Consider the following 18,835-nt stretch of genomic DNA (forward strand, 5'->3'; position numbering starts at 1 on the left):
AAAAAAAACAACAATTTAGTTTAGAAGAAAAGGAATACTAACTCTGCCTAATCTGGAAATGCATTAATGCACACACATTTAAAACCAATAAGCCAGCTATTGTTTTTGTTAATCCAACAGAAGAACTACAGGGTTGGAAAGAAATTACAGAAAGACTATGGAAAAAGAAGGGAACACTTTAAGTATTAACCTCTATTTTCATGCTATTATTAACACCTACTAGCAGAGACGGACACAGGGGAGAGCTGAATCCTGCTGTTGATCTTCACAATATCTTCTGAAAAAAGTGACATAATAAAATTTTAAATCATTATCTTCTGACTAGATCAATGGCTACTTAGATTTGCATTTGATTCAGGGCAGGCCAAGGAAATTTCTTTTGCCACTAAACAGCAGTAAGCTAAAGAAAAACATACAAAGGACAAAGAAAACAGCAGAAAAGAGAAATACTACTTCTGTTAACTGTCTTCAAGCCTGCCTCCAAACATTCTGACTACATAAACCTCTTGAGAAGCTCGCTTCGTCCAACTGTTTAATGAAACTTACAAAAGGGGGAGGAGGGAAGTGCTATGAAAAATACTCTAGCACTAACTCCAAGTGGCCAAAAGACAGCTGCAACCAAATCAACATATACATACAGCATATGATACATGTACATATTTGTACAATGTGCTCTTAGGAGAGATGCATGTAAACATACTCTCCAGGCAAAAAATTCAACAACATTAAGACCAATGCCATTTTCTATTTTGTGTGGGGGGAAAAAAAAAAGCTCAAGAACACACCTCAGGCTTAATTTCTGGTATACCACTAGTCTCAGGAGAAAATATTCTGAGGGGCTTGCTCCCCCCCACTCTTTTTTTCTTTTTTAAAATTGAGGTAAGATTAAGTATTTTGAAAGAATTCTGAACAGTAGCAGTGGTTTAAAAAAAAAAAAAATCATTAATCAGAAGTTGATAACTAAGTAAAGGAAGGTGAATAACTGTCAACAAGTCTATTCAGAAAAAGAAGGCACTGGATGTGAATTGGATATGAACGGAAGTGGCCTATTAGACAAACACCTGATATTCTCCAACATAGGCAGATGTGCAGCTCAGTGACATTCCTCAGTCATCTGCTGCCTCAGAGACTAAATCAACCCATCAGAAAAGGGAGGGGTTTTTTGAAGATATTGTCGTACTGCCTTTTTTCAAAATGTAAATTACTAAAAACCCCACTGCTGTTCTTAGGCAAACACAACTCTGCAACTGTAAACCCAGACCAAATAATCTGCCTGAGTATACAGAGAAAGCACCTCTGCTCCTTTCCAGATGCTCACAGTTTTCATAAACAGCAGGAGACAAAGTTGATAGGCTCAAGCCTGCCTCGTTCTGCTGCTACTCAGAGAGACTCAGCCACCAAAAAAGGGAGAGTAAAAAGACCCGCTTTCATCCTTTTTTCTTCCTGTTCCTCTCCCACCTAGCTCCATCTCACTTTAGAGAGGAAGAGGCATGGGGAGAGAGAAGGAAACAAAGATCTGCCTTCCTTCACTTGCTGAAGAAGTTGTTTCAAGATTGTGTTTGTCAAATGACAACTAATAACATTCTAAATAAAATGTAGTTAAAAAACTACCACTACTTCACCACTCTTAAATTTCACTGCATCTTTCCTGCCATCCTTTTTTTAAAATACTTTTTGAGTTGGATTGCATAATACTACTACACTGATTCATACCACAAAGAGTATGAATATGTCATGGCTTCTTCTAAGTATTGCTTATTTTTATGTTGTACAAAACCTTTCTGTAGGAGGAAGGTAAAGGAAATGTATATTAGTATTAGTACTATGTGAATTTTTAGGATATTTAGTAGTATTATTATTTCACGACTAACATTTGAACATCATTCAGAAGGTTTCTGTGAAAACATGATACAGTTAAATACCTGAAGCTCTTGCATGAACAGTTTCACTGAAGTAATTTAATACCACAATCAAGCTCCATCTGTTCTAAAGACAAAAGCTGTACATCAGGTGGAGCTTTGTAAGTCTGTTCCATGCAGGAATTCCAGAGCTGCCCCAACAGACTTCTTGGCAGAGATGTTCACAGTAAAACTGGAGTGTAATAATAGTAATTACATTATGGCCATGTATTATAGCAAAAAATAATTAAAGTAAAATCGCCACTTGTGACAAGTCATAACTTCATTATATGAGAATTAAATTACAATACATAGTACAAATGTAAGTGATTTACACTTGCAGTTAAAATTTTATTCAGAGTTTTGCTCTTAGCAAACAAAAAACAAATAATCTTAGCATAGCTCAGTTTTCCGTTTTTAAAAATAAAGACAATAAAAAACTATCTCACAAGGGTGTTGCAAAGGCAAATAAGGTTGACAGAGGATTCAAACTTTCACAAGGGGAATGATACAATTAAGCTATGTCTACATTAACAATTTTAAGTGGAGCTAGGCTGAATTCAGATGCTATATCTAAATTAACTTTGACAGCAGTAGTGACATGGTAAGACTGATAGCAACTGCTTCAGGCACTGCTTCACCTACACCAACAAATCTATGAAGAGCTATTTACAAAGGAACTATTGTACACTTACTGCCATGTGTTCTCTTATAACGGATCAGATACAGCACTGCAGATTGAGGGACTCCCCAGAGGAGCACTAATTTTGAATTAAGCATCAGGGAAATCAGTGTAGAGCGATTCTACCAGAGGTTTCCAGGACAAAGTTCTGCTGCACTAGCCTCAGGAGAGCTGTTTGGCCACACCGTGGCACTGGTGGCATGCCTTACACAGCCCCGTCTGTGACAACCGTAAACCTCCATCTCCATACAGCCCACAAAGGACACCTCCAAGTCCATACCTGATTCAGACAGTCAAAAGGTGCTAAGCTTTTTTTCCTGTTCTGCAAATACGAACTGAATATCATTAGTATCACCTACAGCATGAGGACACTGCCTGAAGCAACCTACAGAAGCATGAGAAAAGATGTAATGAATTCTGAGGAAGTATGTAATGAATTACAAAAACCAGTAAATTGGAGACTCCTTGAGTAAACTGAGGACTACAAGCACTACCAAAACCAGATTTCGCTTACACAGGGTACATCATACAATCTGAATTACAAGAGTTTTCCTAATCTCCATCTACAAACATTATCAAAAGGATTTTTAAGTAAAGAAGAATATTTTAATTTTAAATTCTATAAACATTCCCATGTAGATCTGCTGGAGTTTCTCCGTGTAAATATCTACATGTTGGGAAGCAGAACTAATTGGAGCTTCTAGTCATTTTAAAAGAAACTTGTCTCAAAAGCATTCTGAGATGTAATAAAAGTAAAATACTTGGGAACACAGAATTCCACAACCAGTGATTATGACACAAGAGGGTTCTACTGCAGGTATCACCCTTTAATAACAAAACCAAAGAATCCTCTTTTTTAATGAAAATAACTTCATTTGTAAAATAATCTAGCCACCTATTTTGATTCAACTTTTAAAACCAAGATGGCTGTAAAAGTCTCTCCTAGGACACCAGTTCAATACAGACAAAAGCTTATCTTTGGCAGAGAGATGTACATAATTCCAGTACAACTGCTCTTAAACCTAAATATTCTCTATTCTGTGGAAGTTAACTGACATCTATCAACTAACTACTACAAAATTTGGATCAATTTTTATGGTGACAGACACACAGGAGACAGTTGGGAACAGGAAGTCTCTATGTTAGAAAACCCACTCAACCCATCTAAACATATTTCAAGTGAATTCTCACCTGTACTCAAAGGTAGGAATTTTTCAGAGTGCAAAACGTTGGGCATTTAACATGTAACATATGAACACCTGCCACCCTGTTACAGAACTGTTTTATTAAACACTGTCTTATAATAAATCAGTCTTCCTCACCTTAAGCTGATGAGCCCTTGGAAGAAAAGAAAATAAAACAAACAAACCAAAAAACTAGAAGACACAGAATGGGCAGAGTTTTCAAAAAAAAAAAAAAAAATCAGGATTACAGTAGATAAGAGTTACAGGACTAGTTACGTTTATGAATATGGTAATTTGTAATATGTTAAAATATTTAGAATTGTTTTAGTCTTGCAAAGGTTTAATTTCTCTTTTTGCACCCGGTTTTCTCTTCAGTAACTCTACTCAGTTTTGCCCAGGGTACACAACTGGAAATCAGAATCTAGACAGTCAACTTTATTGCTTCAATTGTGGCTAAAGTTTAGTGCTTCAGAAACACAGAAAGCAAAACACAAACCACAACAAAATCAAAACTGTAATAGGTCACATAAAAAATAAAGCAACCTGGACTTGGATCTGCTGACTTGTGGCCAGCAGATGGAGAGAGGTTATCCTCCCCCTCTACTCTGCCCTAGTGAGGCCACAGCTGGAGTGCTGTGTCCAGTTTTGGGCTCCCCAGTTCAAGAAGGACAGGGAACTGCTCCAGCAAGTCCAGCAGAGAGCTACAAAGATGATCAGGGGACTGGAACATCTCCCTCATGAAGAACGGCTGAGAGACCTGGGTTTGTTCAGCCTGGAGAAGAGAAGACTGAGGGGGGATTTCATCAATACTTATAAATATCTAAAGGCTGGGTGTCAGGACGATGGGACTAGGCTCTTTTCAATGGTGCCCAACGACAGGACAAGGGGCAATGGGCACAAACTGGAACACAGGAAGTTCCAGCTGAACGTGAGAAAAAACTCCTTTCCTCTGAGGGTGCCAGAGCAGTGGCACAGGCTGCCCAGGGAGGGTGTGGAGTCTCCTTCCCTGGAGACATTCAAAACCCACCTGGATGTGTTCCTGTGCCCCCTGCTCTGGGTGTCCCTGCTCAAGCAGAGGGGCTGGACAAGATAATCTTCAGAGGTCCCTTCCAACCCCTATCGTTCTGTGATTTTGTGACTTTCCATATTATCACTTTCTATTAACAGTCTCAATAGACAATATACCAAACATGTAAAAAACTCCACATAAAAATATATATCAACGCAACAACACAGGCTCTAAACCATTTTTCATTCAATAAATCAGAAAGATATTTTGGATTGAGCATGCTTGCTACATGACATTAAAACCTTTCTCTAAAATACATGATCTGGAATATTTTTAGATTGAGGAGATAAACACTAGAAGAAAAAATAATTTGCTTAAATATAATGTTTTAATTTAACTTTGAATTAATTTCACTTTCATTGGAAATACATTAAACAAACAAACGTACCACTTAACAGGGTTTAAGGACGTGTTACCTGTCAGGTCAATGATATCTACATTTTGAAAACAGTCAAAAAGACGGCTAAGGAAGCTGTAAAGCTGAACTCCTGCTGCCACAAGAAACTGTTCTTTTAGTAGGAAAATATAAGGTTATTCTGTCACAATCTGTTCTAATCATTTAGCCACCCACCTACCACACCAATCCTTCAAGAATTGTTATACATTCCATCTTCTTAACTCCTACTAATGCAGTTCAAAAACGCTGGATTTCTCTAACAATTAAAAAAATGAGCCTAACTTATAACTTGATATAAATTCGAAACATTTAAATTTTCTCCCCCAAGAGAAATTAAACACAAAAATACTGTCATACATACTGCACGCTATCATAATATTGGGCAGTTAAACATATAAATCAAGCATACACATGCATACTCTAAAAATTACAACATAATGTGTTATGGGAGGTTGTAATTTTTTATTTGCATTTTTTGGCTGGTTGGTTGGAGTTTTTTTGGAAGTGGAAGATCAAACTTAAAACAAGTGAAACTTCTGTTAAGACACCAAAACAGGACCCGTAACATAGGCTTTTTCTTTCCTAGAACAGCCATACACCCTGCTGTACTGTACTCACTTTTACCTTGGTCACATTATTGCTTTGGTAAGCATGAGGAACTACCTCCATAAGCATACATGCACACTGCACAATACCTGCAAGGGGTTGCCTCTGAGACTGAACAGAACTAGTGGAGTAATTTTCCTGTTCTGTTGTCACATTATGTTCTACCAAATTTATAAAGGAAGTCTGGTAAGGATAGTTCTACAGCCTCCATGTAACACCAAGAGTAACTATATATTTACTTAAAAGTATTTAAATATTCAGCTACTAAAAAGGTATGGTCATTTTTCCAGGAAACACTTAATCTTTCCTTATGAACTTGCAGTCTAGGTGCACAAACACCTTTGAAAAAGAAAAGTCAAAATTAAAGACACACCCAAGTACCCTAGAGGCGAGTGAATAAACAACGTAAGAAAACCTGTTCCACTCAGTTGTGTTGTGAGTCATTTCTAGACCAATACTGTAGATAACCAGTGATCTGTTAGAAGCATTAATTTAAAAAGGACTAACTTGGAAATGCCTGTCTAATGGAGCACTCCGTAGCATCCCCAGGAAATGAAGCTGTAAGAAGTTGCTGATATTAAATATATACTGGAATCACTGGAGTTAGACCGCTTTTATCCTTGGTAGGAGCATGCTGAATTTAGTTCCCTGGTGTAGCCACCAATCTCCAGAGCACCTCCTGCTGGTTACTTCCCCGACTGGCATGTTTCTGGGGATCATGCTGAAAGAGGGAAGAGGCTTTTAGGATGCAAAAACAAAAGTTAACTGTTCTATTGCTGAATGCTTATCCAGCTGAAACTTAATTGTTGTGGAACACTTTTCCAGTCACTGTGTAAAATAATTAGCAAGGAGGCCTGGAATCCACCAGCAAAGGACAAATTCCTGATGAGGACAGAAAATTGTCTCAAGAACCAGCTAAAACTGACTTTGCAGTTTGGACAAATGTCAAGGAATAACTGAGTCTGCGCAAAACCAAAAGGTTACTAGCAGTGACGAAGAGCAGCCAGCAGCCTTCATCTTTAAGACCCTCAACGACCACCATGAGGACATACTGCGCAAGCTCAGCTGGGAAAGATCTATGGAAATAACTTTTTCTGGCTAATTTTAACACGAAACGGGGAAAGGTCATGTATATGTATAGGTGTACTGGGAAAGCTTATGTATATGTAATGCTTTACTGTATAAATCCAAGACAAACTATCACGTGGGCGCACACAACTTTGGTGGGACTACCGCCTGTGCTGCCCAGCGCTGAATAAACATACCTACTTTACAGTCTTACAAATTGAGGAGTCTGCTTTCCACACGTCAATGCAGTGCCCCATCTACTCTGCCCCTCACAGCAAATGAAGACCCTGGCTGCTTAAATCATGGAGTTACACCAGTCCCCTCACTTTGACTTTTCTAAGAGCAACTGCAGGCAAACAACCCTGGAAATAATCTCAGAATTAGGGTTTTTTATTTCCTCAAACAACTCAGATTTGCTACTCATACTAAAAGAGTACCTTCCTGAAATACCTGATTTTGCTTTCTCATTAAGAAGCTGTGGGCCCTTGCAAAAGAGAAGAGGAGAAATCTGGTCTGAATGAAGGCTGCCATGTCACAGAAAATGAAAAAAGAAATGTCTCCCTCCAGCTAAGCATCCTCCAGACTTCTACGTATGGGCTTCAACTATGTGGCCTCTGCACACTTCAGCTGGTATCATTGCCTTCATGAAGCTTGAAGACAAGCAAGATGAAGACTTCCACGTACCTTAAGCACATCCTTCCCTAGGAATTTCACCATGTCGGATTTGATCTAGCAAAGGCAACACCTGTCTGAGTTCTCCAGCTTCCTTTGCTCTGTTTTCTACTTCTCCATACAAACAAGCACGAATCTGGGATATAGTAGATCAGCTTGCTGCTGGCAGAAGCAATGATCCCACTCTCCCACCTGCCTCCCCACATCTTCCTCCACTAGGGCTGTCTCAGCAGGCTGTTAAGCCAGCACAAAGCTGTCCATAATAAAGGGAATAGTTTTTGTTTACTTAGCTCTGCACACGAGTTCACTACAGAGGAAGGTAAGACAGCACTAGGCCAATAAAAGCACTATGCCCTTCAGAGGCAAATTAGCTTCCCATTTACCTCTATTTTTAGACAGCCTGCTCATTTTCTTCACTTTCCACAACACACTGTCCTGCCAGGACAGGCAATCACATCTCCACCTTTGTAACACAGGACCAATGGCAACTCTCTTATGTTGAGACCTTCAACTGACAGAGCAATTCCATCACATTGACCAATACTCAAACTTCACACAAATTCATCCATCAACAAACGTTTTAAAACAAGCTGTCTTCCAGCTCACTTGTTTTACTGGATGTCAATGAAAGAACCTTCAGATAAAAGGTCATCATCTCATTCTTACAACTTGAAGTAAGTACAGATGTACAGCTGATAAACTATAGCATCACACAAAGACTACATAGACCAACACTCATGTAAAGTTTTGGGAGGAAAGTTGAGAAAATAGCCACCAACAAATGCAAACTGAAGTACAGGTAGATTTCCACTGAGCTCAATCTTCAGTCAGATCATCCAGAAGGCTCACAGAGTGACACCTTTTGTTCAGAGTAGAGGATAACTCTAGCAGAATTTTAGATGGGGAAAGAAATGGCCAGATAACATGCCCTAAGGCTCACATGAAGCAGCTTGTACAAAATGGTTATTTCTCAATCTCTACCAACAGGAGTAACTCACTACAATTCCAAAGCTATCTGATATACCCAGACCACATAAATAACAGAGAACGTATTACAGAAGCCCTCTGTACTACACTCCGATCTTTGGCAAACAAAGCATCTCAAGGTAAGCACCCAAATATAGAGATCACTTTTGAAGGTGACCAGACTAGAAGACTATGTCCACTGCTCCATCTGTAAACATGATTAAAACAACGTCCTCACCTACATGTGGTGCTGGAGGGAGAATTTATGTAGTTTTGCTTTTCCTGATAGGTGTCTTGACTTTACAAAAGAGAAAAACAGTTCAGGAAAGTTCTCTAGCAGATACAGCAGTCCAGTAGACTAGGAAAGGAGACAATCATCCATGTTAGTTCTTACTTAGCATGCTTTTCTGAAGAACTAATTTTGAGAACTAGCAATGGCCACAAGCATGAAATTTCTGTTCCTCTAATCAATTTACATTCAGAAACATGGGAATTCATTACCATTACATCCTGGTTTCGGCTGGGGTAGAGTTAATTTTCTTTCTAGTAGCTGCTATCCTCTGTTTTGCATTTAGTTTGGCAATAATATTGCTAACACCCTGATGTTTTAGTTGTTGCTAAGTAGCACTAACACTAGTCAAGGACTTTTCAGGTTCCCATGCTCTGCCGGGTGCACAAGAAGTTGGGAGGGGACTCAGCCAGGACAGCTGACCCAAACTGGCCAAGGGGATACTCCATACCATATGACGTCATGCCCAGTACATAAAGCTGAGGAAAGAAGGAGGATGTTCAGAGTGACAGCATTTGCCTTCCCAAGTAACCATTACGCATGATGGAACCCTGCTTTTCTGGAGATGGCTGAACACCTGCCTGCTGGGTGGGAAGGAGTGAATGAATTCCTTGTTCTGCTTTGCTTGTGTGTGCAGCTTTTGCTTTACCTATGAAACTGTTTTTATCTCAAACCATGAGCGTTCTCCCTTTTACTCTTTTGATTCTCTCCTCATCCCACTGCAGGGAATGAGTGAGCAGCTACATGGTGCTTGGTTGCTGACTGGGGCTAAACCATGACACTTTATCAGTCTCAACAGTTACCAGTTTCCACAGACTGTTTCACATGCAAATACTTTAATAGGTATTTTTTTATTTTCCAATTCCCTCAATTATTACTAATTTTGATGGTTTAACAACACAGAAGCTATTACTACCTCAGGTGCAGATCATTCTGACAGAGTCATTCAGCATTTCCATGTCACCTTTTAAAGGAAGAGGTAAAGCAAGACTGAAGTTACAGCTTCTGAGGTAATAATGAGGGCAACTATGGACACTCCGAAGAAAGAGCAAAGAATGAAGAACTATGAACTCACAGCAGCAACACGTGGGCCTGGCAGCTGCTGTTAGGAAAGAAGGCCCTAAGTTTAATAAAGTGCATTCCTTCTCATCACTACTATTCATACACAGAAAGACTGATAAATTGTTGTGTAAACAGTTAATTCCTTACATGTGTATTTGGAACAGTCAATACATTGTCTAACAAAATGAATTCTGTTTCAAGAGTATTCTTTTTGGTTTTACTCTCTAGTACTAGGGTCTACACTTCATCTACACTTAAAAACCACTTTTTAAATGAAGATAAAAGATATTCAGTAACTCCGATATTGTTAATTTTTTATGTAAAGTTCCATTTCCTTTTACTGTCCCAATACTCTCTCTTTTTCTGTGTATCAAATATATTGTCAGCACAAGGCAAAAGTTGCAAAGGAGACATTTCAACTAAGCTGATGGCTTTGGCAACTCATGAATAACGTGGGGCAGGATGGGGTGCAGAATAGGCATATGAGCTGGACACAACTGCTAAAATGCTGAGGAGCAGTACTGTTGATATGGGATTTGAGGCTTCAGCTTTAAGATCTCTGTCATCAGGAAGGGAATTCACACAGATGTTTTTTCATGCTACATGAAAAGCTGGGAAGACATAAGAACATTGGTTGACATTTGCTAGTTAAGAAATTTTTTTTCTGTTTTTTTCCCTCAAATATGAACGAATGAAAGCAAAATGTAAACATAAATTTGAAAGTAAATGAGGAGGCTGCAGTGGGGGGAAGGTCACTAAAACAGACGACAGTCCCACAAGGAGGTACTTACACCACAGCCACTGGGTTCGGCATATTTGGAATCTATATGGCGCTATATGGGGTCTTGCACATTTACTTGATTATCCTACAAGCACAACAGGCAAATTGCAAAACTCAGCAAAAAACCTCTTAAACAGTGGAAGACAGCCAATAAAGTTCTAGCAGTGGAGAAAACACATCTGCCTCAAAAAAAAAAAAAAAAAAAGAAAAGACAAGAAAAGGTGGCCATGTTCGCAGGGACAAATTAGCCCATATATGGAAGGAGAGAGAACAGAGGAGCATAGCACTGACCACATTGTGCCAGCAATTCCACTATGCTGAGCAGCAGCAGGAAAAAGACAGGGTTAACAGCTGACCAGCCCCAAAACCCTGTATGCTTTGTTCAACCAGCTCAGCTTTTTACTTCACAGCTCTGTCCTGGCTCGGCTACCTCTCACAGGACTACTGCAGGCACTCAGCCTACACCACTACTCCTTCTCTGGGAAAGGAGGGGGAAGGTTCCTTCGGCAGTCAGTCAGTACCTCCTACCATGGTGTGCATGTCTCCCTGGTTTCATACTAGATACCCACAAGACTGCCAGTCTGTCGCAGGAACTTCCAGAATGGAAATGTGTGTTTTATAGATGGCACAATAAATGCACATCCTACTCATTAGAAATAACTTAAATGGCGTACTCTGAACACCTATGTCAAACTGTTAACACAAACTGCATCTCATGACTTGTGAGAACAGCATGTCCATTTTTGGCTAAGGCTGTCACCTCCGGAGACAGTACTGGTGCAGGCAAACAAAGGTCCGTTAATCAACAGCAAAGTAGAGTTTGTCAATAGAACCTCTGCCATTCTATGCTTTCCTTTATGCTGCTTACTAGTTTCAAATTTTGCTAGAACACAGTATCAATTCAACCTACAGACTCCACCACATGGTGGGAACTACTAGGAGCATAGTTTTCCTTAAGAGGTAGTCTGCTCTTTGTTACCTAACTTATCCTTTAAAATTACATAAGGGATTTCACTGAATAACCTTTAATAGTATATAAATACTGTTTTGTTCTATTCAACATAAGAAAGTACTGCTGCAGGAAAGCTCTCAGAAGAAAGGAGACATTAAATGGGCTCATTACAATTAATCATTACAGCTCATTACAGCTATGTTAATTAACATAAAAGGTCATGCATGTGAACTGTTGCTATGCTAGGATGAATTCCACATATGTACTATTTATACTAAAAGATGCATGTGAACATCCACAGTAAAAATAAGGTGGATTTGAAAAGCTATATATCCACAGCGTAACTATTTTTCTCCAGAAGCATGGCCATTTGAAGCCTATGGACAACACACAGGCACAACACTAGCTGTGTTAATCTCTCTCATTTACCAGCTGAGACCCCAAGAGTCTAAATGAAACTCCTGCTGTAGTTTTATACCTCTTATGGTCATGAATTAACTTTTAGAGATGTTTCTTAATTCAGAGCATTTGGAGTGAACCATGTTTAAAAACCAAGCAGACATTAACTAGAAGGATCACAACTAAACCCCAAGCTTGAGTTTCTTACCCCCATCTTGTGCCAATACTAAAAGTCACACCGTCATGTAACGAGACAGAACCATGAATTGACCAAGCTGGAAAGAAATATTTCTTACTGAGCTAGTGTTCAGCCACGGCAGCTCTTTGAACAAATTCTAGTGCAGACAGAGTGAAACTTCAGGACCATGCACAGTGGAACAACTCATTCAGCAGCATAAGCTGACTTAAAAAAAAACATGAAACCTCCACTTACATTTCTCAGTTCATTTCGTAAGGAGTGCAGGCACCTAGCCTAGGGCTATATATTTGCAAGAACGGCCAGGTGCCCAAGCACCTTGTGAGGCTCCTTGCTCCCCATCCAAACATGCATGACCTGTTGCTTGAATCAGTTTCAGACACTACCATACCTCAACAGCTCAAGCCAAATAATTTTTTTTATTGTTTTAGAATCCATCCACAATGGCCAGCAAAATACTTGCACGTGACATCCTCAAACTGGACAAACAATGGGAGACAAAGAAATACTAGGAGTTAACCCACTGGCAGAACTCTTCTTTCATCCACGTATCTCCCAAACCAGTCAACCCATCCATTAATCTCAAACTATAGGTTTTAGCAAATTAATTCTGAAAACATCTAGGAAGTCTCCCCTTAGAAACACAAGCTAACCAACAGTGGTTAAAGAGGATGCTAACTGTCTTGTCTGCCATAAGCAGGAGAAGATGCAATCACACATGAATGAGACAAATTCAAGTATTTACTGTAGTGCCAGTCATACTGCCCTAACAGCCACCACTGGTTTCTATGTTATAAACCCAGGGCTATAGATTTGCTAGAAGGGCCAGGCACCAAAGCATCTTGAGAGGTCCCCTGCTCCCCATCACCCTTGAGATGAGATTATTAGCATATATTAGTGAAGTTATAATCTTTCAGAATTGCCACCAAGGAACCCAAGAAAACACAAGGCAAAATTTCCCATTTAACAGCTACTTTTTTTCCCCCTCCAGGGCCACAAAAGGGAAATTACTGATTTTAAAGAAAGGTTCAACTCTCTTACAGCAATAACCCCAATAATACAGTATTTGCAACAACCTCATTCAAAAACCAATAAAAATTAATAAAGATAAAAAAACAACTTCAGCACTTACAAGTCAACTGGATGGTAATTTTCAAAGGGATCAAAAAGTTTGACAATTGTATTCTCGACTCACTGTTTGCTCAGTTTTTCCACATTACCATATACCCAGACATCAAGCTCACAGGAAAGAGAATACATGTAACAACAAGCCTGAGATACATACTTAAGTCACTTTTCCCAGATTACTAATGCCAATGAGGACAGAAAAATTGAATAACCACACATGGAATAAATGTGTGGAATAATTGAATAAAACACATCAATTAGCTTCACTAACTTTAAAACATTAATAGCTCCAGCTAAAATGTTTTATTATACCCCTTCATGTGTCTGATGTTTACATAAGAACTGGACAGCAAACTAATTAAAAAATAGCAAAGGTTCAGAAAATTGAAGCTTAAATATATTCCTTTGTGTATTAGTTGTAACAAATACAGACTTCGAAATACTTAAGCCTTTAATGATATTGATTCTTGGTATGTTTCACAGATACATTTAATACACAGATATATTTGATGAAGGGATACTTCTGTCTTCATCCTAAACTAAGCATGCAGGGTGTCTTTCTGGCTTTTTATCTACATCCCTCCATCTGTCTTCCCCCGTAACTTATTCTTTTGCTCTGAGAGGACCTATGGAGGACAAAGTTAGACTAAAACCCCACAAAATTCTATACAACTGTGGAACCATTGACTGAGGCAAGTCCCAAGAGAAACAGAGAAAACAGACTACCATCATGTAAAAAACAGCACAGTGTTTCCACTCAATGTCTTATTTGGCATAAAGTATTGTGCTGTATTCATATAAAAGCTCTCCTTCAGTTACATGGATCACAGACCATGTGACAGCTTCCTAATGGAGACAGATGAAAAATAAAATTACGTCTAGGAACAGAACCTGGAAGCTGAAACTGTTTTCAAGACACACTCAAAAACTAGTGTTTTTTGCAAGGACAAAGTCAGTTTTACCAAGGTTCAGGCATTTTTTTTTTCTGGAATTCCCAAAACTGAGTTGCGTGAAGCTTTCAGGTGGTTGAAGAAAACACAGAGGAAACAGTCTAAATCTCAAGTCAGAATAAAATCTTTTACTGGGGTCTAACAACTTTTCCAACTCCGTGGTAAGAACAGACCAGCAAATGCAAAGAACCAGACTGAATACAAGGACTAAGCAAAGCCCTGTCCCCACCTTGGTGACATTTTGCAGACTGCTTCTAAATGATGTTCTCTTGTTAGCTGGATTGTGGCCAGACTTAGGACTGCACAGTACTGGGACCAAACTGCTTTTGAAATCTGAAACTCCAATGTCTGCAAAACTCAAAGAACAATATTACTTCTCTCACAAGTCTTCAAAGGCAGTGTTTAATTTCCACCTGTTCTGTTACAGAGTTGGTCTTTTTTTAAACCTCTTGCTTGTAGAACAAATGGCTTTATCATTCCCTAGTCTCCTGATTGAGCACTCACAGCAACTTCTACTTATACATTTTGCTCCTGATGCTGCCTCCAACCAGCATAGAATAGCCTGCAGGGATTGGAAAGCATCTACATGCATAATACTAACTCATGCCCAAATGAAGTTTTCAGAGATCCCGACTGCACGTATTTGCATGGGCTCATAAATTATCACCTTATGGGTAAAAGTCATGTTTTACCACCATGGGGTTGCAAAACTGCATGTACAGTATGTAAAATCTTATGTCGTGTCATGGTTTACGCCAGTCAGCAACTAAGCACTTGTAGGATGGGGGAGAGAATCAGAAGAGCAAAAGCAAGAAAACTCATGGGTTGAGATAAGAACAGATTAATAATTAAAATGAAATAGTAATAATGGTAATATAATAATAAAGATTATGATGATGATAATAATAATGATATAATTAAAAGGAAAATAACAAGAGAGAGAAATGAAGCCTGGAAAAAAAAAAAAAAGGAAAAAAACTACAAGCAATGCTACTGCTCACCACCCGCTGACCGACGCTGCTGGTCCCTGCACTGCAATTGCTGTGTCCCCATGCCAACTCCCCCAGTTAACATACTGGGCATGACATCACATGATATGGAATATCCCTTTAGCCAGTTTGGATCAGCTCTCTTGGCTGTGTCCCCTTCCTTCCCAGCTTCTTGTGCACCTGGCAGAGCATGGGAGGCTGGAAAAGTTCTTGACTAGTATAAGCACTACTACTACAACAACTAAAACATTGGTGTGTTATCATCATTATTTTCACACTAAGTTCAAAACACAGCACTATGCCAGCTACAGTGAAGAAAAATTAACTCTGTCGCAGCTAAAATCATTACATGCCTTCAACAGTGAAACAGGCTGATAGAACCTTTGACAAACCTGCCTGTGTATGTTTGTACATTTACAGAGTTTAGTATAATTTTAGAGGCAATTACCAGGTTAGAATGGTCTCCAGGTGGCTACTAGCATATGTATATATGAATGATAGAAAAGCTCCGTGTTCAGATCTTTTTCCAAAGTCTATATGTTGGGCTTATTTCTGAAGAGGCATCATTTTAACATTACTCTTCAAGTCCACATTATTACACTCACTCAAGTGCCTCTGCTTACCTTTCCCCCAGTTGTCCCGAGACTACCTATGAAAGGAAAATAATTTAACTTCTGGTTAAGCTCTGCTGTGATTAAAGAAAGAAAATACAGTGACAGGAAAAGCCTGCTCATGTTTTTTCCTATACATTTTCTTGTGGCTACCACTGTCAAAACTGCTTTGGTAAGTACAGCCTTTGAGAAAAAAGGCATTTTCCTCTTGTCAACAGAGCTGTTTGCACTCTGCTTGACAACTCCCACCAACACTGGGAAATTATTAACTGCTAAACACAGAAATACACAGCAGAAAGGAGGAGTCTGAGAGCCTTATGGCCAGGGAATATATATATTCTTTACATGATTGAAGACCTTGACATATTACAGTCATCTCCCTTGGGAACAATGAATGTTTCACCTCAACATTAACACAGCACGCCTCTGCACACTGAAGAGTAGCAGAAGAGGTAGGCTAGCAACCATACAAGGCCAAACCTCTGCCTTCCTCAATTCTGGCAAAAATTTAACAGTTACCCTATTGATGAATTTGGAACTCGGTACTTAACTGTTTAGTTCACAATAAATACTTATGTTAAATACTACGCACTTGTTTCATTTAATTATTTTATTTACAGGGCCTTTCAGAAGTTCATCGCAATTTACCCCACACCAGTAGCTTGTGGTTTTTTTCCCCTTCAGAACAATGTGCAGCACAGTTCCGAGCTCATCATTTACTCATCTTCTATGACATTCAGATCACTACCTCCATTTTATGTATGAATTTTAAAACATACAATGCTTGGACAAGACCTCTGACAATGCTTTGGATGAACCTGATCTGTGGTTTCATGTGGAGCTATACCCTACAGTATACTGTGTCCCCTTTGAAGACCTGCAAGGAGAAAAGTCAGACTACAGTCTTAGGAAACATCTATACCCACTCCAAACACTTTACAGTAATTACCTATTTTTAAAGATGAGAGTAGAAAAAGGAATAGCAAAAAAATTGTTTTGGAAAAAAGTAATTTTACTGCTACATTTTAAACACAAAAATCAGGGACATTTTTGTCATTTCGTAGTTCTGTTTCATATATGTTCTCTCCTGAAGACCCAACAAGTCAAACAGGACAAATTATGTGCTGTTATACTATAATCAGTTAAAAGTCTGGCCCACATTCAGGCAAAGCAATGAAGAGTAGAACATATCATGTTTTATATAAGGACCATATGTTTTAAATAATTAAAAATGTAAATAATTATTTTTATTCCAAAATTCTCCAGTTATAAGCCCACTTTCTACCCATCTATTGAAGAAGATTCTAAGGCCGTCAGTTCAGGCACTTACGTTTCTCAGCAGTACTTATTTTACTTACAGAAAATTGCAAAAAAAGAAAAAAAAATTTAAAAAGCAAGTATCCTGTCAATGGATCTAGTTCAACCAAATAAATAAATTATTTTTACATGAACACTAGTTTGCAACCTGGATTACAGCAATAAATACTTTCACAGTTTCTTCCATGGCTACAAAAGCCCAGTTTGTTTAATTATACACCAAAAATTTTAACTGGATGTCAGCCTGAATTACTAACCTGATATGACACAGTGTATGTATTTGAGTCTTGTATATCGCAAATAACAACAGCACAACAGCCAAGGCAATAATTTGGCTGGTCACAACCCACGATTATTTTATTCTTTATATTTAATCGGTCATTTTGTGCATTAACAGGTATCTCTTTAAATGTTAAGCACAGAAGTTCAAGCACATTAGCAAAAGCAATGAGCTAAAAAAAAAGATCTTAATGGTAATGGCTGTGGTGGAAAGTAACAGAGGGCATAAAAGCATAAATCTCTTCCCTTAAGAACACAATGAATAGATACATGCTTTGTCTTCTTGAAAATACTTTTTTCTTTTCTAATAGCATATGGCTACTACATGGAGAAACACTGAGGGGGGTGCCAAAATACACTCAGCAAGAAAGCTAGAAACGCCCTATTTCTGCAGCCCATTAAAAAGGGAAGTTACCAGCTTGCCCTTGCAGAAGTTTTGAGTTCCCAAAGCTACCTACCACTAAGACCACTCAGATAACAGAACAAATCTAACAAGTTCCTTTTAACTGCTTCTGTGAAGGGCTAGTGAAGGAGGCAGTCTTTCAGCATGTCCTTTTAACCAGCTGAATAAGCTCAATACAGAATCAGTAGGTTTATGGGGTTTTAAACATCTTACTCTACTTTCACCAGAGATTTTCTGTAAGGCATTGACCCCAGTGTAAAAAAAAAAATCTGTGTACACTGAAGAAAGTATTTTCAAACAAAGTCTATAAACAGAACTTCATTGCATTATTGTTAATGTGATGACAATTCTCCCTTTGAATTAAACATTAGCTTTACCTTTCTACTTCATAACCCTAGAAATTATTTATCCATGCTTAAAAGTTAAAATCAGAAAACTAGCATGCTTGTAACTTAATGACTTTTTTCTTCACCTATTATCTCCATAGCTCATGCTTAATTTTTTAAGCAGAAGTATTGCCTGCAGATTCAAAGTCACCTTATTTAGATCTTGCAGTGTTAGAATAGAATAATCTGGAAACCCATTTAGTGACTTCTGCAGTGATGATGAAATTGTTATGCGCTAAATGGAACTCCAGTACAATCCACATATAATAAAACTACAAGGCAATTAAGTTTCTAAAGAAGTCATTAATCTAGCCTGCCACCTGTAAAAACCCAGCATGCTCTCACTTTCCTCCCTCATAGCAACCTAAGCCACATATGCTGACCTTAAAAAAAAAAAAAAAGCAGCAGCAGGTGTCCTCCCCTACATACGAACCCTCTGGAGCTGAATATATTTTTAACTGTAACATCAGATTTTGAAGCTTTTCAAAGCACACAGAACAAAAAGCAAAACAAATGAATGCGATTAGTATTTTTTCAGTTAACAGCTTTTG

The 18,835-nt window shown here is 38.6% G+C and overlaps 1 protein-coding gene across 5 annotated transcripts in view; it reads right to left on the minus strand.

Moving 5' to 3' along the window:
• MCC (MCC regulator of WNT signaling pathway) overlaps positions 1–18,835 on the minus strand; it is a 237,752-nt gene that overhangs the window by 208,665 nt on the left and 10,252 nt on the right. The gene's annotated exons all lie outside the window — the stretch shown is intronic.

Source organism: Phalacrocorax carbo, chromosome Z (assembly GCF_963921805.1).
Source record: "Phalacrocorax carbo chromosome Z, bPhaCar2.1, whole genome shotgun sequence".
NCBI classification, from domain to species: domain Eukaryota; kingdom Metazoa; phylum Chordata; class Aves; order Suliformes; family Phalacrocoracidae; genus Phalacrocorax; species Phalacrocorax carbo.